This window comes from Pomacea canaliculata, linkage group LG5 (assembly GCF_003073045.1).
Source record: "Pomacea canaliculata isolate SZHN2017 linkage group LG5, ASM307304v1, whole genome shotgun sequence".
Classification (NCBI taxonomy): Eukaryota; Metazoa; Mollusca; class Gastropoda; order Architaenioglossa; family Ampullariidae; genus Pomacea; species Pomacea canaliculata.
The window spans coordinates 28,902,884-28,925,838 of record NC_037594.1 but is presented as its reverse complement, the minus strand read 5'-3'; the positions used below and the strand labels follow the sequence as shown (position 1 = coordinate 28,925,838).

General features: G+C 42.4%; 1 protein-coding gene across 5 annotated transcripts in view; it reads left to right on the top strand.

Annotated features, from left to right (window-relative positions):
• The first annotated feature begins 671 nt into the window (after positions 1-671).
• The window catches only part of LOC112564969 (calcitonin gene-related peptide type 1 receptor-like), a 64,255-nt gene continuing 41,971 nt past the window's right edge, over positions 672-22,955 (top strand). For 3 of the 5 annotated variants that reach the window (XM_025240150.1, XM_025240154.1, XM_025240155.1), the window contains exons 1-2: positions 672-1,338; positions 6,692-6,806. The gene's annotated coding sequence lies outside the window, so the exon portion shown is untranslated. Of the gene's footprint in view, positions 1,343-6,691; positions 6,807-8,186; positions 8,507-22,955 lie in introns of those variants that run through there. The other 2 variants (XM_025240152.1, XM_025240153.1) reach the window with 2 other exon arrangements.

Sequence of the window (22,955 nt, the reverse complement as noted above, 5' to 3'; positions counted from 1 at the left end):
GTCTGCTGCCAGTGTGGAGTTACAAATACAAAAAAGGGTGTTGGTATAGTGACGGTTGCAGCACGTCTTCCAGCAAGTGCAACCCTGTTTCTATGACAACGCGTTCAGGGACTACCAGACTACCAGCACATGCTTGAAGGGAACGAGGTAATGTCAAACACCCCAAAGGTCTACTCAGTAAAGCATTTCACAAATAAATTATACACATATGCAGACGACCACGTATTGCGAATAATGAGTTTGACGAGGTGTGGCAGCTGAGATGCTCCAAGACGATCACTTTGTCGACATGCTAGCTTTACATAGCACCAGCCCCCTGTGTCCCTATAAGGATCTGAAGGAAAGGAAGTGGGCAGAGGTGCAACTTTTACTTTATCATTGTAGGCAGGAGTAGTTGTCATCGATACAACCTTTTTTCGAAGGAACGGGGCGAGGCAAGAAGAGTTACCTTGCCCATTCGAAGGCACGAGAAATTACTTCCCTTCACCAGCTCGTTCTCATGAATACAAGGAGAAAAATAAAACGACAGAAAATGATTAAAAGGGGAAAATCAGTTGATTATCTTTCAGCCTCTGACGACATACATTGCTACTGCGCATGCGTGCATGAGAGAGAGAAAAGCGTGCACTCAAATATATGTTTTATATATATATGTGTGTGTGTGACAGAGTTATCAAAATAAGCAGGGAAATTAGCTGTACTGATGGATAATTGTTAGACTCTCACGTGGGAGACAGGAAGGAAGGAAAGTAAAGAGATCGGACAAGGTGAGCCCTCGAAAGGCGAACCCCTCGGACTCGGAAGGTCTGGCGACATCAGATCAGCTCCCCTGCAGCTCCCTGACGCGCCACAGAATCTGACGCTGCATCCGCATTTCCTCCTGCAGCCCACCTTCTCCTGCAGCCTCGCACGCAGACGACTGCGACGCTTCCGACCGCGGCGTAGGGGCGACCACGTGACGTGTTAAGTAACGGCCGCGCCTCACGCCAGCCTTCCCGCCATGCAACGGCCTCAGGTATGCCCGCGCATGCGCAATCACGCAGGCACGCACACGCGCACGCACAGACGCACAAAACCATCACCGCTACAAATGAATTAGAAGTCGTTGCTGCAGCTTCTGCTGTTACTGTCGCGGAAACGGCCAAGCGAAGACAACTCTCGTAATGGCCAAGCGAAGACAACTCTCGTAATGGCCAAGTGAAGACAAGTCGTAAGACTCAGGATTTTGTGGCGACGACGACGGTTGGGGGGTGGACGGAGTGACGACCCACGCGAGGCACGTGCGCCTGTGCTGATGGATAACGACATCGCAGACACTCCCAACGCCCAACCTTGCGTGTACGTAAGTAGTTAGACCGGACACAGCTCGGACACGTGGCTGGACCTCTGATGTCCATCTTTCTCTCTCTCTCACTCTTAACAGCAGGGGTAACCCGTAAACCTTAGAAGATAGGATCAGCTCAGGAAGAATAAAATAAGCTCAACCCCTTAGGCGGAAAGATGCTAACAGTTGTGAGATCAAGAGATTCGAGCCTCTTTTTTTTCTGGCTGAATGTAAATTATTTTTTGACTGAAAGAAAATGTGCATTAACTCTTTAAGTGTAAAATAATAATAATAATAATAGTAGTAATAATAGTAGTAGTAGTAGAATGGAACGACAAAGTCTTTTATGCCTTTTTCCGAGTGATTAATCATGATGTTGATTAACAAACTGTAACTTGTTGGTGATATAACAACTTTGCCAAAGTTGAGAACAATGGGATAAAACATATCCTGTCCTATAAATGGGGCTTGAGACTGGGAGATAGTTACTGCCAGCATGTTCATCAGATCCCAGTCACGTGAATTTTCATAAAAAAAGACAAGCTGCAGGAAATTCCACTTCTAAACGATTTAATTCTAGTTTAATTTAAATTTAAGTTGAGATTGACATGAAGGGAGAAATAGCACTGGATGTCATGTTGTTTCAATTATTTAAATCGTAAATTTAATTTTTAATTGTGTTACAGATCGAAAGAGGTTATTTTCACAAAATAGCAAGACTAATTGCACGGTTAAACCAGGATCCACGAGACATTAAAGCAATAATGTTTAATGAAAACTGCAGAGCGATAAACATCCTCCCTTTCTTTCCCCTGACATTACAATCTATCTTGTTCTGTTTTCTCTTCTTCTCTCTGTCTCTCCCCTTTCTCCATGAGTAAACATTGCGCGTGCATGTGCATGCACCTCTGTGTGTGTGTGTTTTAGAAAGCCATTTCTCACTTTGATCGGTTTGTGTTGCCTATAACACAGTCATTAACAGAGACTTGCTAAACTCAAGCTTTTCTCTCTGCCTGGCTGGTGATGTGGCTTAATGAAGGCGGGCGTTAGGAACGCAATCACGCGCTGGCCCTTTATCAATCTCCGTGCTTGCACGCACGGCAGGAAGGTAAATTTGTGCAGATGTTAACAGCATCCAATAGGTTGGAGACTCGGTCTCACCGAAACGCAGCCGAGCCCAGGTTAGGCCCTTCCCCGGCCCTGGCATCATGGCGACACAAATTGACAGTCACCGGGAAATTTCAACAAACACCGCTTCACTTAATTAGCCGAGAGAAGGAGAGAGTGGCGGCTGCAGGATTCCAGAGAGTGTGGGAGTGTGCTACAGGTGTGGCATGATATTAAGACTAGCCGTTGTTTGTAATACCGGGCAAAAATAGTTCTCTGGATGCCATATGCCGCCTCCTACTCAGTAAAATTGAATTTAAAACATCATGCTTTCACAGAATAACCTTGATGCTCACTGTCTACAGTTTCGACAGTAATCTTCTTAAAATTAAAAAAAAATGAAATTAATCGATGTTTCCTAAAGTGGTTCGGAGATTAAATTTCGGTATTTGTCAGAGCTGAGTGAGGCTTTGTCACATCGCCTTTTATAGTCATGGAGAGTTGAGCAGGTGTCGCATGGATAACTGAGTAGATGTTGTTGTGTGTGTGTATATATATATGGAGAAATCAGCTCACTGTGTCACAGGGTGGATAATTGAGTCAATCGCGGTTAACAGAGAGAGATGCTTTTACGCATCAGGGGCGGATAATCGAGCAGATTGTTCCCCTTTGCAAGCAGCTCCGCATGAAGCTAAGCAGTTCCCGAGGATGTGCGTTTATGCCAAGAGAGCTTGCTTGTTTATCATGCTTGAGTGGTGAAATGTTGGCTTTTACGCATGATAATCAAGGGCCAACTCTGCACCTGGTAGTGTAGTGGTTGAAACACTCGCTCGTCACCACCGGAGTGAAAGGTCCTTGGGTTCAAATCTCGTCTCGGGACATTCTCCGTAACACCTGTTGGCAGGACTGGCTGTCGAGTACTCTGTATTCCTTTTCCTTACCTCTCTCACTCAGTACAAGATCCCTTCAGGGTGGAAGCAATCACCGACCATCCTTAAAGAAACTCCTCGACTTCCGAGGAAGAACACCAAAGCCAATGTCTACAAATGGCAGCGTTGGCTGTCTCCGAAGATTTCTCGCTCGATGATTAAAACGCGATCTCGTGTCAACAAAACAATATTTATGGAAAGATGGCGGTAATACTATGATCGTGTATGAGATGGCTTTTTATTGCCTTCAGCTAGACAAATTTTGATTTTATATCTCGGGGTGGGTGTTTGTGGAGTGGGTACTACATGACTGGTTCATGGCTCGATGTGCCATTTTGCTGCCAGAAATTCTATATATCTATATATCTATATATTCTATATATCAGCCTCTTCCGATTTTGAACTAGGAGATGCATTTTTACCGAAACTGGAAAACATAGTTTTAAGAGGGTAGACGGATTTGTTTTTACCCCAATCAAGAGAACCTGTCGCTCGATGATGAGTTGTATTCATTTAGACCTTTCATGCACAAAATGTGGACTGTACTTCAGCTATAATATTTCGAAGTTTAGTTTTTATTTGAGATAAAGTAATCTTAATTTTTTTTTTAGCCTGCACACCTTCAGTTGAAATTACGAGATACAATCTATAGAGATCGACATAGAGATAGACGAAACTTGACTACAAGTTGTGTTTATAAAAGCCAAGTAGCAGCAAGATCGGTTTACTAACAGAAACTGATCTCAAACAACGATATTTGTGATGAAAATGCAGCAACTGCCAATGTCAGAGGATTTTTGTAATTTTTGTTACCTGATGCAGATCGACAGAGAGCTGCTGGAAACTCGAGAAGAGCTTCAGTTCAAGATATTCTTTCATTCAAACAAACGTACACACACGTGCGACTAGACAATATACATATACATATATACAGTATACATACATTCAGATTTTGCGAACATACCACAAAATATCCCATGACCCTCTTCTCCTATCTCTCTCATCAACACGCGCGCGCACACACACACAAACAATGGACAGAATCTCGTGGTCCTTGGATCTCATCCCCAGTGTTTGTCTCCTCAGCCGGATTTTTATCAGGCCGTGTGAAATTTCCCAAATGCCTGACCATTCATATCATCCAAGCCATATAAAAGTCCAGCCACGATGCAGCTCTATATAAATATGTTAAATTCCTCGGACTTGTCAGTACAGAAAACGACTTTCTCAGAAGAACATCTGTCAGCAGGACATTCTGAATATCAACAATACCAACAGACTGGCTGTTTCTTCTGTTTCCACTTTCTAGATAAAGGTAAAAGAAATCCTATTTTATTTGTTCGGGGATTAACCTACACCAGTCCCACTTTGCCTTCATGTTTGTTTGTGCCGAAGACTCATGCAAAAAAGATTTCAATCATGCCGCAGCCATTGTAGTTAAAACTAAACCTGGGAACACGAAAGTATAGTCTCTCGAGAATGTCAACGGCCTCTACATGCTGGATTTTTTTTTTTTTTTTTTGAAGTCTTATCTGCGTGATTCAACAGTAAAATACCCACCACCCCACCTTGACCTTCGGGCTGGTGAGCCATCGATATTTGTGGTGTCTGCTCGACTGCCCCTCACCCCGGTACTTCGCCACCCGCCCTCGCCACCCGCCAGATAAAATCGGAGGGAAAAATTTGTTAGCAGCTGGCAGTGTCTGGTGTGTCTTGCTTCTTAACTGTTGTGTGAATGAAATCCCGTCCCGGGGGTAGATTTTACCTTTTCGGATTCCACAATTTGCTTTCTCCTCGGGTATTTTTTTAAAGGTACGGGTGTGCTCTACAGTTTCTATTTACATTACATTGTTTTCTGGATTTTACAGTTTGTCTTTCTCCTCATTTTTATTCCTGAGCACTTTGTTTTGCAGTTTGACTTATTTTCCCCTGTAACTAGTTTTTATTTTCGATTATTGCAGAAGCTATTTTTCGAATATTTTTCTGTGATTTTCATCTCACGGTTTCATTTCTACTCTCAGGTGGTTATCTGAGAACTCACAGAAGCAAAAATGCCATCCACCGTCAATCTCTCACACTCTCTCTTTCTCTCTTGAATACAGATGTATCAGACTAGGTTTGTTTTCCGCTTAAGGGCGTGCATCGTCGGGAGGAGATATTCTAGTTTATTTCGACAGTGCTCCATAATTCAAGATAGAAAGGCGATTACAGAGAAAGCGCTAGATTGGACCTTGCTTCAGGTGAAGAGGTGCAGTGTTTATTAGTCGACACCCTCCCTATCCTCCACACCCACCTTCCTCCTTCTATCTCTGTCCTTCTCTGCTCCTTTATTCGAATTTTTTTTTTAACTCTTGAGGTTCAAGATGTTCTTGACGACGCTGTGACGATGATGACGATAACAACGACGACTACGACGACGACTACGATGACGACGACGATGGTGGGTAAGGTAGAAACACGTTGTCCTAGTGGTGGACTGCTCAGATGATGACGTGTGAAGGTTATCTGGCTTCGTCATCCGGGCTATCACAAATGTTCAGAGAGTGAGTCTGCGCATGTCTGAGATCCCCGGATGCTCTCCACGCGCTGTACCCGGATACTGCGGGCCGCTTGTTACCCGTACTCACTGTCTTTACTCTGATTGATTCAATGGCGCCAGTGTGTTTAATTTCCTCCGCGTTCTCGCAGCTTAGTCGGAAATAACGATAGGCTCGGCCATAAACACACACACGGCCGAGGCTCGGGAGGAAGCGGGGTATGGTGCTGGCCTGCAGGCATTGGAACAAGCCACCGCTGTGCGGGGTGAAGTGTTTACGTGGTCAAACGTTTGCCGTAAATAAACTAGAGCACGCTGCTTACCTCCCTTCGCTGTTATTTGATCAAAACTTACCCATACTGCACCCCGTCAAACGTTGGGGGATGGACATGGCATAGGTATGCACAGACATAAACATATGACACACACACAAACACATTTGGTGAGATACAATATTGTAAACTTTATTTAGAGAAGGAAGACAGAAAGATGAAGGTTGCTAACTGTTAATTATCTCCTCATTTTACGAACTCGACTTTGGCGCCTCTAAACTTTTGCCGAACAAGTCTCTTAATTTCTCGGTCAATGTAACTGTCTTTCAGTCTCTCATTTCTGTAGCCATCCCTCATTCCGTGTAGCTATCTCTTGGTCTCTGTAGCTTTCTTTTAATAATGTTACCTCCCTTTACCGTGCGTCTCAGTGTATCATCTCTTTTTCTCTCTTTTCTTTTCAATCTCAATCCGATCCTTTCTCTACGTAGGTTCTTAACGAACTGTTATCCAACTTTTCTTTCAGACACTCGTCCGTTGCTGCTGAGTGATGTCGCTTTGCTTGCCGACCTGCAATTTCTCCTAAATCTCCTGACTCCTTGATAACAACGAGGAGCGACTCCGACTCCCACCCGCGAGAGGTATGTCATGAAGAATGTACTTCCATGTAGGCAAAACTCTCGCCATAAATAAGGTTTCTGCCAACAGGAACATTAGGAATGGGAAGCCCGGTGTCTCTCGTTGCTTGGCGACCGGTTGAGTATCTTTTTGGCAGTGATCTCTGCTCCTGGGTTGTCTTGTCTCCTTGTAGTTTCTGTCTAAATAAATCGTAGAACAAATAAAGTAAGTGTGTGTGTGTGTAGCTATTATCAGGGATTATTTTCTCGTGTTCACTCTTACTTTGTACACAAGGACACGAAGTATTAGCTTGGTATGCAGATGTGTAACTATACAACTTTATTAGCGATACTCACCTACTACGATACGCACACCCGATGGCTTCGGAAATGATTCTTTACAAAGCAACAAAGTTGTATTGACCTTACACACTTAACAGAGGGACTTGGAGAAAATAACTGTAGTTACAAAATGAAACAGCGAAATGTTATCGGTAGAATTCCGAAGCAAACCTTGCAATGATTTCAAAGACAGGCAAAGCAAGTTAATCATGTCCATCAATTCAAAGCACTTCGCCCTGGACTGATTTGCAGGAGATATTTTGTCTCCATACCATAAATAAATTTCACTGTCATGTGGTCAGCAGGATTTGAAAACAAGCAGACTCTCAAAAGAATGTAGTACTTTTGCCGCAGATAGGTTGTACATGATGGCGACTGAAGTTTTTCCCCATATTGCAATGTCATTGCCCTCGGTAACTTGGTTTGTGAGAATCACAATCGTTCTTTGCGGAACATTCAGGAAGACTGACCTCTCTTTTTTGTTTATCTCTTTTAGACACCTTGTAAATCTGTGTGTCTAGCATCATGCATATTCAAATGAGCTAATATCCTTTCTTGCTGCCACCCTGCTCGACAAACGTATGTACATTTCAAGATAGATAACTAGACAGATAGACAGCACGCTGACAGGACTACTGTATCAAGGCATCGAGAATCGAAAAATGTTTATAGATTACAACCGAGACAGACAAGATCGTCAAAGAACATGAGGGAGGGACAGGGAGGGATTGTCCCAGTGCGTGCGCTTGCCGATGTTGGTCAGGATTAATGTTGAAGACGTTGACCATGCAGTCCTGGCCGCCCCCTGAATCAGCCTTGACCTCGGGAAGACGGATAGCTATTGACTAAGCTAACTGGAAGACGATAAAGAAGTCAGTTAGTTCGGGGCACATGGAAAAATCACTTGTCATTTGGTGTTCGACAGCGACTAGGGAGGGAGGGGAAGTCTTCTGTTCCTCGTTGCCCTCGAGCGCCTCTGTGTGTGTGTGTGTGTGCATGCGTGTGTGTGTGTGTGTGTGTGTGTGTGTGTGTGTGTGTGTGTGTGTGTGTGTGTGTGTGTGTGTGTGTGTGTGTGTGTGTGTGTGTGTGTCTGCATGCGCGCGCGAGCTCGGCATAGGAACGTGTGTCGGACGTAATCGACTCCGAATCTCGTCGTCCGGCAACATTAATCTTTCGTCTTCCTTGACAAGCGCGTGTGGCCTCGTGGTTGTGCAGCGGCAAGAAAAAAGTTCCAGTTTCGTCGGCGCATGCGTTTTGTCAGGGCACGTGCAGGCGAGTGACGGATGTAATGCTTCTCGATGGTCACTTCTTCGCCGCTTCATAAACACCTGCGTTTGTGCCTCTAATTGGATTCTGTGTTCGACCTTTGTCAAGCCTTTCAGGTAACAGAGAGACCTCTTGTGTCCCTTGTCCGTGGCCTGTTATCATAGGTCGTTGTGTGTGGGAAAAAAATGTCAGATTAGTTGTTATATTTATTTTTTGAAACATGCTAACATTTTCTTCTCTCGCCTGAGCATTCCATTTATTGCTTATTGATTCCTCCTGGACATTTTGTTACAATTGTTGCTTTGAAGATTGTCAGATGGATTAAAACTTTCGATGTTTGTTCATGACTATTCTTACTCTTCAAGCCCTCTTAAAACTCAGTTTTATTATTAATCAATTAAACTACATACTTAAACATACTTTAATTGTTGATATTATATATATTTTTTATTAACATTATTATTTTGTAATTTTTTTAATAACCGCAATATAAATATATGATAGTTATCGCATTGATTATTACAAGTAATAATAAGTATTTTGTAATGTTTATTTTATTTCTTCTGCGTCACGAGTCTTTTATTCTGGGAAAAGAAAGATTACAGCAGACAATAAACTATACAAGTTGCAAGTACACACAGGCTGGCACAGATTTGAACAGATTTGCTTCCTTCACTCTGCCAACTGGCAAGAAGAGCAAGTATATCAGTCAAGCTCTGTCCTTTGTTTCAAAACACACATTCCACAAGCATGAGGTGCACAAATGTCTGCACCCTGCTCCCGATGCACATTATGACATGAGAGAGAGGAGGTACTAAAATATAGAATTCAATCTTTGCTGATATTGTCGTGCTCATCTTTATTTCAATGTCGATATTTGGATCGACGAGTTCACGGTGGCCGTCTATGAGTGATATATATTTTTATCTGATAATTTTACCTAAACTTCTAAATTTAACATCACCTTGCTGTGTCAAACAGTGTTGTGTTTGACATTTTCTTTTGTTTCCTCCTGATTCTGTTGTATGTATGTTGTCTACCCTTGATACTGCTTTGTGTCACGGGTGGGCGTTCCGGGTGTCTTTCGATACTCACAGTAGGTGCTTTTAAATTAACCTTTACACAGAGAGAAGAACACTGAACACTGAACATTGATTTAACTGCTAACTACATTTTTTCCAGTTTGTTTAAAGCTCCTGCCTACGATTCTATTTTTTAGATAAACTTTTTAATCACAAAACAACATTTTAAAAAAGAGTATAGGAGTGCTTCAGTTTATTTTTATCACATATAATCCTACATTTTTGACTACACACACTCACACGTTTCACCTCTTGTTCAGGCCGATGATTTATGTCTCCTGCCTTTTCGTAATGATTTAATGATTCTTGTGAGCTATTCATCAAACACGAAATATATCTCCACGAGCAGAGTTGACTTTTTGGCACAACCCAGGGGTCGGCTGCACAGAATGTTGCTATGCGCGAGGTACGCTCCTCTAAATCAGACCTGGGCAAGGGGCGGCCCGCGGGCCGCTTCCGGCCCGCCTCCTGTCTCTGACCGGCCCGCCCGCCAGTATATATCCTATATATATATATAGTATTGGGTAAAACTGAGTCAACCATATTAGTCCGGCCCTCTAAACCATCCCAATTTCTCATGTGGCCCCTTGGGAAAATTAATTGCCCACCCCTGCTCTAAATGCTGACCAGACATAAGAAGTGCAGGTGACTGGTGCTAACCACCAGCTACATCTTATGGGCTTGTTATACACCTGGGCCCAGGTAAACAAAAAAAAAACTTCAGGGGATCAGGTACACGGTCGCGCTCGTTCTTAACGGCTTGTTATGCACCTGGGCGCATGTCTGTATATATATATATGTGTGTGTGACAGAGGTTAGCCGCAGAGTCGGTTTAGCAGGATTCTAACGCCAAGCATTTTCAGAGGAACTGCTAATATTTTATAAATACTTTAGACGGGTGTGCACCCGGCCTCTGGGAGACGTCTTGAACTTGACACCTGTAATCTGAGTACAGAAGTACCTCCTTTCTATCTACATAGGAATGACTTGTACCCTGACTTCTCTCACCTTTAGTGTCAAAGTATTGGTATGCTGCCAGGAAGCTGGAGGATTTCTTACAGTTGATGCTGTTCTTATTGCTTTACCTGCTACTAAAGTTTCAACTCTTACAATCTTACATATCCTATCGTTAAACTTTATTAACGAGACCATGTGCTTTCTGTGAGACAAGATAGACATCAAATTCTATAACCTTGTTCAGAAATTAAGAAGTTCACGATAGCTTGGAATGCGGGTATAATCCGAAACAAGTGAGTTGAGAGTAAGTGTGGGTATGGAACTCGCTCTCACGCACCTGAAGCTTTCTGGTCACGTGAGCAGGAAGACTTTCTCGTCATCTGAGCCACACACGGGAACTATTTTTCTCAAATGTAAAACCAAAGCTCGTTCATTATTAAGAGTGATTGATTACACTAATTAAATGGCAGTCGGGCAAAAACAACCTAACTTTGGCTTTGACATTAACAATTCGGGAAAACAAAGCTAGAGAAATATTTTTCGCAAAAACATAAACAACATATTTTTATATTTCTCGAGATCAACTGCAAGACTGCGTGGAGTCGAGGTGGAATAAGACAAAATCAATACGGGTGTGACAACGGGACAAGCGTTGAACTAATAATGTCTATGTCCAGCCTAAGTCCCGCTAATCTCTTAGAGGTTTATTAAAGGGGCACTGCAAGTGGCTCCTGCTGTCAATAGCTGGCGATTGTCTGCCAGCACCCAGCACCCTGCGGACTCCAAGCAGATCTTGTCCTCGGTGAAAAGACCGCCTCGACCCCTTTTATTATACCACACGACCCCGGGGTCAGAACGTGACATACCTTGTGAAGCTCGCGACAACAAGCACATTATCGAAATCTGAGGTGGAAGCTGCTAATCGCTCTGCACTCAGGTGATCAGATGTGAGAGGGTTATCTCGGGGTGGCGGGGCTCAGACTTACCAGGTGGCCTCGAAGTGGCGGCTCATAACGAGTCTTGTCGAGTGCGCCACTGCAGCCATCTGGGCTACGTTTGCGATAAAGGGATAAACAGGGCGACAGGCCGCAATCTGCCTCCACCGTGTGGTATTGCTGTACACAAAAAAGCCGATTGGATGGAAGTCTCTCGACAAATAGAGAGAGTTCACAAATTTATTTATTTATTTTTAGGTTATGACACGGTAACCCATTCAGCAAAATACTGAAAGCAAGTCATTAATCCTAGCATTTAAATGAAAAATAAAACCACGAGCACACATAGGAACATTTCAAATTCGATACTTGACTATCTTCTGGAAACATGTACACGTAAGTATTGAAAAAGGCAGGAAAGAAAAAATGAAGATAAGCTTGAAAGTGTTAAATAAAACAAAACTCACTATTTCTGTCCCTCCCTAACTCATCTTTATTCATTTTTTTGTCTTTGTTTTTTCTGTCTTTGTGGCCTTTGTTGCATAAACATAGAGTACTGTGCATAGATACACGCAGGACACAGCTGCACATGGAGTTCATGACAGGATCGGTGATCACAAACAATAGATACACGGTCATTGAAGGAAATCCTTTTGACAAGACTAAAATCCACGAAAAATAAAAGTTGCCAGACCTGTCGAAGCAGGGTCCAAGCAGCAGCCTCTTTCTAAACAAAATTTGATTTTAGGGAGCTTAAGAGTTGGCAAGAAAACCTAGGAAACAATATTAAAAAGGAAGATATCAAGAATGTTATCAATTGACAGTGAAGTCATGATGTATCTCGTATTTTGAACAAAGAAAGTTTCAGATGTCTGCGGTTTTCTACCCGAAACTCGGCTGCAGATAAAATACCAAGAGAAAAAGGCATTGAAATAACAGAATTCTTCCACCAAGGTTTTGGTGATATTCTTGTCCAGGTCTTCTAATGACCAACGAGACGATAGATGTACACTGATGGGAAGTAGAAATATACGGAATTTGAAATGGTGATAGTCGTAAATACTTCTGGTAGTCCACAAGTTGTTCAAACCTTTAAAAAATGAAAAAAAATTATTTATTAATTTGGAGAGTCTGATTGTATTTTAAGAAGAGAATTTGCCAAATTTTCTTTCGTAGTAAGCACGATCGGGATCGGGTACCTTGCACCCAAAGTTCACCGACACAAAAGGTGGACGTGTTGTAATTTTTCTCACCCTGAAGGTTGATGTACTATTTTTTTCGAAAAGGTGGGAAAGGCTTGTTGACATGAAGTTCTGCATTGTTCGATCAGACCCCGAGGTGGCGCTACAGTTTCCTTGCCATGACGCAAGACCGGCAAAGAGGGAGCTGCTAATGCTGCAGTTGTCTCCTCCTGATGAATGAGGCCTTGCTGGTGACTGCAGTGTTTTGTGATGGATGACCGTGGTGGTGAGCGCTGCTGGTGCTGACGCTGGTGCTGCGAGTGCTGGTGTCGACTGGCTGGACTGATGTACCGGAAGTGCCGGTGCCGACACCAAGATTTCCTGACGCACGCTCCATGAAATGCAGTTAAAATCCGATTCTCCACCAGCTGCTTCCGCGCCTCCGGGGACCGCTTTTCATCCGTGACATGATCCATTTGTCTATCCGTTCTTCATACGCCACGTGATCCACTTTGCTGGCTGGTCTTTGTACGAACATCATACACTTTACTGTTCTTTAGACATAATACACTTGATTCTTATAAAGATGGTGTTCTGTGTTAGAGAGATCTCGTAAACAAATTTTCTGTTTGTCATTATTAGTGACAAATGAGTCACAAGGTCTAACTCGGTGATATTTCATGTGATGGTTGTTCACTCAAGAGTATTAACTTTTCTTTGAGATATGTTTCAGTGTTGTGACTAAGTATTTTTGATACATGTTCAAGTGTGTTACCATGTACTGTCCTTACCTTAACTCACCCGACTACACTTCATCACAAAAGGGACTTTAAAGGGATTGTAAAGCAAAATAAAACTGCTTAGAATCTCGTAAAGAGTAGGATCAGCTTTTAATCTCGTCTAATTTTATGTCTGTTCATGTGGAAAAAAGTTTTAGAGGATGTTGTGTTTAATAAGAAAAGATACACGCGGCTCTTTCTTCTCTTTCATCCTCCGATGATCCCAGTGCGAGCTGATGGCATGTTGGATGTTGGATGGCATGATGGCATGTTGGATGGCATGCTGATGACATGTTGGACATTGCTCATAGCCATCTTGATTGTTATCGCTAATATTTATCACTAATCCAACTAACCACACACCGATGACCGTTGCTTTTCAATTTGAAGATCAGAGCAATGAGCTCAATGATGACTGGTTGTCGTCTCGCGGATTCACAGTTTAGAGTTTCGAGTGCTCACTCGCCGATGAAAGATTTCTTTATCGCCAGCTGTTTTTACAACCAAGAAAAAAACTTCCTGTGCACGTGTTTGTGCTTCAGGAGATCCTTCCCCTACCACCTTCCCTCCTTTCGACACCATGTCTGCATCATTTAAGGTCAATAAGCCCGCAGGATGTTACGATATCTGAATTCAACATGTTGCCAGCAGTGTTACATGTTGCTGGCTTCTTTCTGAACTGAAACTTTAGAAACTCTCTCGTCCCCCACCCTTCTGTCTCCCTCTTACCCCACTTTTCTATTCCTCTCTCAACATGTCCTCGTCATGGAGTTTCCCAGTGAATGAACCCTCGCACCTGCATGCCCTGTGATAGACAGAGAGGTGCTTGCAGAAATGAATCACAGAAGCTTAAAACAGGAAGAAATCTCTTATCTGGTAATGTCCAGGCTTGTCCTGTTCACATCGTGAAAGTGAACTTGTGCAGATGAGGTCACATCCGTTGGAGTTATTGACCGTCCAGCGTCTTCGTCAACAGACCCTGCACACGTCATCACATGTCGACAGCTGGGAATTTCCAAGGTTGCACTTCATTTCTCTGACTCTGATTCACTCCTCCGTTTGAGGATTTTTGGGGAGGAGAAGCTCGAGGTTTCCAGACTGTCAGTCCAGACTTGGTGCCGTGCATGTCGTGGGGTTGGAGGAGCGTCAGCAGGAAATGAAGGAGTGTAAGAGCAGCCAGCAGGCCCCCGGGCACGCCAGGTCTTGCCAGCCAAGAGGCATGAAGTGAGGATCCCATGTATCCCTCATGGTGTGGAGAAGGAAGTAGGTCCCGTTGTGTTGATGAAGGGTTTTTACTGGAAGGTGACAGGAAATTCATCTACTACTTTATAGAAGAGATGACTATAGGTTTATTCTCCTCCTAATTTTTTTTTTTGTCGGTCGCCTGCGACATTGGGAGACAAGGAAAGTGGAAAGGATTGTTTCCTCTTGTGAGTGAGGTTCGTGACTGGTGTATATCTGGGACAAAATATTAGTTTCGCTAGTGGAGGACATTCAACAGAGGTCTCTCCTCCAGCTACAAGTGTTCGCGAGCAAATTAGCGGTGACACGAAAATAACAAAGTGTTTGGCAGGAAGGGAGGAAGCGGGAGAGATAAAGCACAGAGAGAGAAGTTTGTCATAAAATGTGTTGTCTTATGGCAACATTCTCCGTATGGCATGGACTAATGATTAGATTCGAGTTTTACTACTTATTCCTATTTACATTAGTGTAAGAGTGGTGTATGAGTGATATATATATGTGTGGTGTGAGTGTTTATGAGGGATGTATTGGTGGTGTACGAGTGATATGTGTTTGGTGTATGGGTGGTGTCTTTGTAGCTCATTTGGACGACTGCATTTTCAATTTGCAATTCATATGACTTTAATATTTCTGTTCGTGGTTTCATATACCCTATTGGTTCTTACACTTTCATAAAAATTGGCAACTTTTTTCCCTGAGATAGAATGCAAAGACGATTGTTCGTACCCTTTATAACAAGGGTGGGCAAAGTACGGCCCGCGGAGGTCTTTGGACTGACCCCTCTGTCTAAATGAGAAGTGCATTTGTTTTTTTTTTGTTTTTTTAATTCAGCCTAGGTTGATAATTTGATTGAAATTTAATAGACCAAGTACTACAGCGTTAGAATTCACTGGCCCTTAACATTCTAACACAAAGAAAGTACAAAAATAACAAATAACAATGCTGACGTGGCTGATGGAGTCGTTAGAGAGCATTGGGGGCGGTTGCCTTCAAAGGAAAGAATGGGTTTAAAGTTCCATTGAGCGAACTCAAACAGCTTCACTTTACACAATGAATTCAGTAAGTGGACCGCCATTATGTACTCACTTGTTTTTCCTTTCCATTATCACTAGGTTTGTTGTGTAGTCACCTGGCCTGTGGTTGTGGTTTTTACCGGCTCGTCACATTTGAGTACAATCACACAGTTTCTATAGTCATATGAAGATATACAGTTTGTATACACGGCTCTCTCTCTCTCTCTCTCTCACACACACACTCACACACACACACACGCCTATCTATACACATATATGCTAGTCCTCTGAGAATTGGATAAGTGCAAGACAACTGGTGTGGAAGAACAAATCTATCCACAAGGAAACATGAGTTACAGGACCAGAACAAACCAGTGTGAAATAATAGTTTTGTAAAACTTTTCCTCGAATTTCAAGCCTCAACGTAACAAAGGCATTGACCTCAAAAGTTGAATGTTTCGAGCCCCGCGGGGACAGACTAGGGAATTTCTGTGTCCAGCAGCGCATGAAATCATTCTGCTTTTCATCTTTCAAATTTGTGTGAACTGAGGCAGGGTGTCTACCCTGTCCAGACCGCCTTCGTCTTTCATGGACAACTGTGGTTTGTCTCGTGATCTCAACAAGCTGTCGTCACCAAACATGTTTGGTAACAGATCGTATTTCCTTTTCGTTATCTGGTGCTCAAAGTGAACATCATTCCCATTTGTCTTTAGAAGGTCTTTGGTTCTACCCCGATTACATTAATTCATTCGTTCATTCATTCATTTATGTCTCGCAATGTTGGCAGCACGTTGGGTAAGGATTGAGTGGCAAATAAGGCTGACATGGCGACTGACAAATAACAAATCTTTAGTTACAAGGGTAACAGGATAAGCAAATTTTATGCCTTTATACATCTAGACCTCGGACTACGAATTCACAACACTGCTTTAAAGGGATTGTAAAGGCAAACTAAAACTGCTTAGAATGGCGTAAAGAGTAGGATACATTTGAATCTCGTCTATTTATAGGTGTGTTCATGTGGAAAACGTTGAAGGTTTTTAGTAGAATGTTGTGTTTAATAAGAGAAATTACACGGGACTCTTTTTTTGCTTCCACGAAGTCTCGTTCTCCGTCACGTGACCCTATGACGTGTGGTTTCCATAGTGACAACCATGCCTCGAGAATGTGCTGCACCCGATTGCCACGAAAAGATGGAAAAGATTCAAAATTGTCTTTTCATCAGTTTCCGACAGACAGAGCCTTACAAGCCTTACACACAGAGTGCGTCATACGATAAAATGACGTCAAATCTTCGCAATGACCTCAGACACTTCCTGTGCCTGTGACGTCATAAGGAGACTGACGTCACAAAGAGACGGACGTCAGAAAGAGACTGATGTTACAAGGAGACTCGTCTGCTTCACCATCTCGGGAAGCTATCGTGATTACTCGGCTGAATGTCGATTTCACTGGATTTTTTCAATGTTTATAAACATCGGCAACCGAAATAGTGCTAATAAGTGGTAATTAAGTGAGAAACCAATCCTTTATTTCTCCTGTATCTCTCTCGTGCTCTGTAACTGTAAATAATATATATTTGAAACGTTTGACCGTCGCCAGAGCCTTATCACAAGCCTTGAGTATCCCTTTAATTCAAAACATGGCAATAAAAACATAGAAATTGTGATATGTACAAACGTGGTGGTTGATATCTGAATTGATAGTTTTTGTTTGGTTTTTTTTTATATTTTTCTAAAGCATTACCAACATGTACGAGTAATAGATGATGAAGGTGTCAAACTTGTCAGCATGTCCTGGTTGGCAGGATCAGTTATCTCTTCCATGTTCTCCAGTCGGCATTTCCTCTGCCCACCTTGACATCAGCCTCCCACACCCAACCCTGAACAGCGATCTTAGGAGCGTTGTGCCGAGTCACATGACCAAAGCAGACATTTGCACCATTCATTTTCATTACTTTTATATTATCAGGTAGTACATTTTCTCAATCACTTGACTCAGAAAGCCTTGATTTTTTTTCTCTGCTCTAAAATATAAAAATACTTTGCCACGATTACGAAAGTCTTCTCTTTCTGTGTCGTATGAACATGATTCAGCATTATGGAGTGTGTGTATTTTAAGGAGGAGCAGGAGAAGGAGCAGTCAGTGTAGCTCGTTCTCCGGAAACGAGAACTATTTTCTCTGAAAGTCAGAAGCCAAGAGTGTTGTCCTCTTTAGCGGACTGCCGTCACCTGTAAGTCAGTTGCCGGCACAAGGAATCACAGAAACACACCTCAACACCCGGGGTGGCCTGATGGCAGTTGCGAAGGATTGATCCAAGCAAGGCACTGAGAGCATCCGCCAGTGTCTGGGTGCAATGCAATTTAGTTCCCACACCAGCTGCAGAAACAACAATCTTGATAAGCAGTGGTAGAGTTTCATCCGCCCTTACCTTCACAGCCACGCACCCACCTCAGACAATCGAATTTCCATGAAGGTGTTGTCTTTCTAAAAGAATGAAAGGAGACTAATATAAAAACGGTCACAGTTTCGAACTATTCCCTTCTCTCTTCGTTTTTTGTTTGTTTGTTTTGTTTTGGAGGTTTTTATATTTTTTTGCAAACACCAGACGGATTGGAAGGAAGGAGACAGGTAAGCTGAAATTAGAGGGAACAGGAAACTGTTTGTATACAAAGGCAACAGCTGTAAACACGTGTGAAGTTCACGTTTGAAGTCTTTTTTTATCTCACCTCCGACTTTGTTTTACCTTCGTACGACAGAGCACGAAGAGCAATTATTAGCTCGTCCGGATATTTCAGAGCCCAGAGACAAACACCCAGGGGTTGAAGGGGTCTGGAGCTCCCACACTTTTTTTCTCTTGATTTTTAGTGTCATGGAAAAAATTCTTCACAATCAGGACTGTCGAGTTCATGGAGTGCTGTCTGTCTTTCTATCTGAGCTCCTTCAACAGGCCACAGTCCTGTTATGTTTTGAATTCTAGTTCTGAGGCACACAAAAATCCCACTCCTTGTTCAAATGTCAACACATGTATAGATAAAGAGACGATATTGACAGAAAGGGATGAAAAAAAGAAAGAAGTTAGTTTGCCTTGTCATCTTGTATGGCCATAAACAGCAGCCACAGTGCAAAGGAATAAAATACAGAAGCAGGATTACAGAACCTCTTGAGACTCTTTGCACAGCATGGTAATATTTAGAACTTCGCAAAGTTTGCAGGTCAGTGAACCTGTAATTGTCTTTAAAATACTTCTTTCAAATGTAAAACTATCCCACAATGCAATCTCCAGTGTAGAGAGATGTTACCATGAGGGGCTCAGTTCTTAAAGGATTACTTTTCACCCTCTCTCTCTCTCTCGTCTGTGTGTCATCAACAGTCTAGTACAAAATATCTTGAACAAAAAGTGTTTTGGGTAAAGTGTTTACAACAAGAAGTTTTTGTTCTTTGAAGAGCCCAAGAAAATGTCGGCTTAAGAGCAGATCAAAGTCCTACATTAGCATTTAGGTGGAGCAGCAAAGCATTACATCAGATACCTACGTGGATCACATGAAAGTTCACATTAGTTATGTCCCCAAAGCCCTCATTTTCTCAAATCATTGCATTCGCAGCTCAGAAGACTAATCCCGGTATACAGAGCACCTCATAGACATTGTTGGTTATTTTGAAATGATAGTAGGCAAGGGTGGCAATGAAGACCTTTCATGGACGGTGGGTAACAAGCACATAATTCATCACATTTTCAGAAGATTTTACCAGGGAAAAACATGGAATAACCTTTTCGGAGAGGGTTCGAAGAAATAACAATTTCTTTATGCCTATATCAGGGAGATTGTTTTGAAAAATAAATCATTTGAAAAATCAGTTCTTTGCGTCTCCTATCCTCGTTCTCTTTTGGGGATATTTTTGTGAATTTTTAGTATCTTATTGAATTGCTTAACATGAAGAAATTCCTCTTCCTTTTTTTTTTTTTTTTTCTTTTTTTTTTTTTTTGATACTGCTGCTTCTTCATTTCACAGCTTTTTTCGTGTTAAAAAATCTTTTTCTCCCTCTTCTTCTCAATATATACGATTGACGATGACATCAAGTGCACATTCTTGAAAATCTATAATATAATGTGGATGACGGATTGGCTAGTTATACAACTCATCTCTTCTCCCCATCTTGTTCTTCCTAGAATATTGGAAGAAAACCCGGCGAGTCCTGAATGTCCTTTCTGGAAATAATTACACTGCTCGGTCGACGCTGAATATATTCATTGTCCTTGCTTCGGAGATATTCGACCATTCCAGAACCAACATGACTCCAAGCAGAAACGAATTTGGACAATATAGACAAGGTGGCTTCTGGTTTCGTCCATCTCTCTTTTTCATAGACACCCTAATGAAACTTGGTTCAATGGCTTCGTTATTTGTCAGATTTGTCGATCCAGGCTCATGCGCTGCCATGAATATTTCTCTGTACAAACGATTATTGTCGATATATCATCATAGTTTCCCCCTCTGCATCCAAGACTAAAATGTTAGCATGAACCAGAACTACCTTCCCGCCAGAACTTTTAACAATGCGCATCGTTAAGGATCTGATACCGCCATCAACACGTGCCTGCTTCTGATTATCTTCCCCATTATTCCAGCAATTAAAAATAATTCCAAATGGGGTGAGGAGCTTAGATAATGATACATACTTCTCTAGTGCTCAGGAATGTCTTCTTACCCGTTTTCTTCAAGTCTGACTTTTAATGTCTGATTTTTGAGTGTCAATAATGCTGTAGGATGGGTACACATGTCATTAAAGTTTACCCGAGGATTTCTCATCAATGTGAATAGTCTGACACAAGATATGTGAAATAAAATAAGGTCACGTGACTGTCTTTGCCTTCACTTACTACTTTTTGTATCACTTGCTGTTGTCATTTAAAGAATCATTTCTTCTGTCAGTTGTTATCAATCTTAAAGCATATGTTGGACCGCTGGGGCTAGTTACATGACAAATTATGTTTCTCTTCTTTACATATAAGTACTTAGGTCTATTTTTCCTGCGGTTTCTATGCCTTTTATTTATAGAAATGCTCTACAAATTCTTGTGCAACCCTTACCTAATTCTTTAAGTGTTGTGGAGTGCTGGTTGATATTAAATAGTTTTCAAGGAAGCATCTTTAAGTAATTACTCATCCGTGACTAGTTTGATACCCTGGTCTTCTGATGTGACGAGTGTAAGGTTCCATTTATCATGTTCAGAAAAAATCGTTTGTAACGGTTATTCCAGTACTAGCTGAATAATTCATGAAACTTTGGTCTCGAGACAAGCACGGACTTTATTTTTAGGCTCAAACTCAGCTATTTTCGTGGATGTTTAAAGTAGGTCCTGCCTGCCACAAGTCTGACAAAACCGACTTTCGACACATCGTCTGGTCGTTTAGAACCGTTACCTTGTGTAATAGACTGACTGAAGAATTACAGACGTGACTGTGAAAGGGTTTTAGTAATTCATCTGGCCTCTTTGTATTTTAAAAGTTTAATCTCGTCTTTATTACCATTTACAAGTTTTTATAAACAAGATCAGTCACCTCCCCCATCTCTCTCTCTCTCTGCCTTTTTCTTTGCGGGGGAAAATTACACTAACCTCATTATCTCGATAAAATATCACAAATCCTCCTCTCTTTCCTAAATTTTCTTATTCTTTCAGTCCCCCTCCTTTATAATCTTTTTCTCACCCTCCTTCACAGACAGTAGTTATCTTACCTTCAGTTCATTGTTTCCCATCCCTACCTCCCCGGCTTCCCGTCCACCACTCTGGAGTCTGAAAGAAAATATTAGTTCACTTCGTACGTGATACTTATAGTCCTGTTTCCCTCAGTCGCTTTTTTTGCCTTGCTAGACGAAGTTCATTAGCAGTCCCCCGAGAGTCGGCCTGCACCCTCCCGAGTGCCCCTGAGAGTCGACCTGTCCATTGGATTTCTTCCAGCTCTTCATTCTCTTCATTCAGTCTCTATTCCAGAGACCGAACTGGTTGCCGGAATGTCAGTGTTGGAGAGAGCAACCTTCAAGTTCGGAAATCAACTCCTTCCCTCCGGGACCCCTCCTCAGGGATGTCAATGGAGCCAAAGCACCGGCACTCGTGTTTGAGGATGAGATCACGAAATCAGAATTCTGATGGACCGGAAATTATTTACCTACGCTGTTTCTCCTCACAAAATCCTTTTGGCTTTGAGATACGAGTGATGGACAACTGAGAAATTCGGCAGATTCCACAGTAACTGCCAGAGAGGACCGCCAGATGGTGACGTCACGAGTGGGAGGGAAGGTTGTGGAGCAGACGACAAAGTACTTCTGATTTGGATCCGAACTGCGTGTACAGGAAGAGCAAAAGTTTCGTGAGAAACGCAAAGGTACTTGTTCTGCATATCGGTAAATCAGTCACAGACTGGTCCGTTGATGAAATAAGTGCGATGGTAAATCGAATCTTCGTCCATTCGTTAATGAACTCATCCATCTATCCATTCTGTCGAGCTCTTTCTAGATTGTATCTATTTACGGACTTACTTTCCCTGCTACCTATCGTTACAAATCCATCAACGTGTGTTTCTTTCCCTACCTGTCCACCTTTTATTTTGTTTTCTTCCTCAGTATATATTTACTTGATTCCACCCGCTTCCTCTTGTGTGCTGCTTGAAGTGATATACTACTGGTGGTGAATGTGAAATACTGCACAATGCTGTTTGATGTGATGTACTGCATGTTGTTTGATGGGATTACCGTGCACCGACATCGTATACCTCTGTTCGACAGACACGTCTGCATTCACTCTCTCTCTCTCCTTCTGTGTTTCCTTTCGTGTTTTTCCGCAGAGGATGCTCCATCAAACCTGCGGTCCTGCAGCCTGTCTTCCCTCTCCTGGCAGCTGGCCTGTTTCACCAGGCTCTACAAAGAAGCCTCCGTTTGCCTCCCAAACAGAGCTAAAGTGTGGTGTTTGCCTCGTGAAAGCTCGGTTGATATTCCACGATTTGCGCAGGTTGTGCTGTTCTGATGACGATGGACACGTACCCATGTCCTCCTCCACTTCACGAACAGCATGTACAGTCTGTCCTTACTCATCCGTACTATACCATACATCATCACAAACAGCTATGTAACTTTAGTTCCATGTTAACATTACAAAAAGATTTTTTGGTGGGAATTTTTTGTGTTGGCCTGACTCCGGGACGCACGTGCCCCATTTGTCATTACTGGCATCCGACGATTTCTTGTTGCCAACGATTTCTTTGATCCCTTTTCATTCTACAGGTTCTCTCCTTCTTTTCTTCTCTTCTTGTTTGTAATCTATTCTGAATTGCTACTCAGACCTAGCTACCTTGGTATTTCTCCTGTTCAATGTTCACA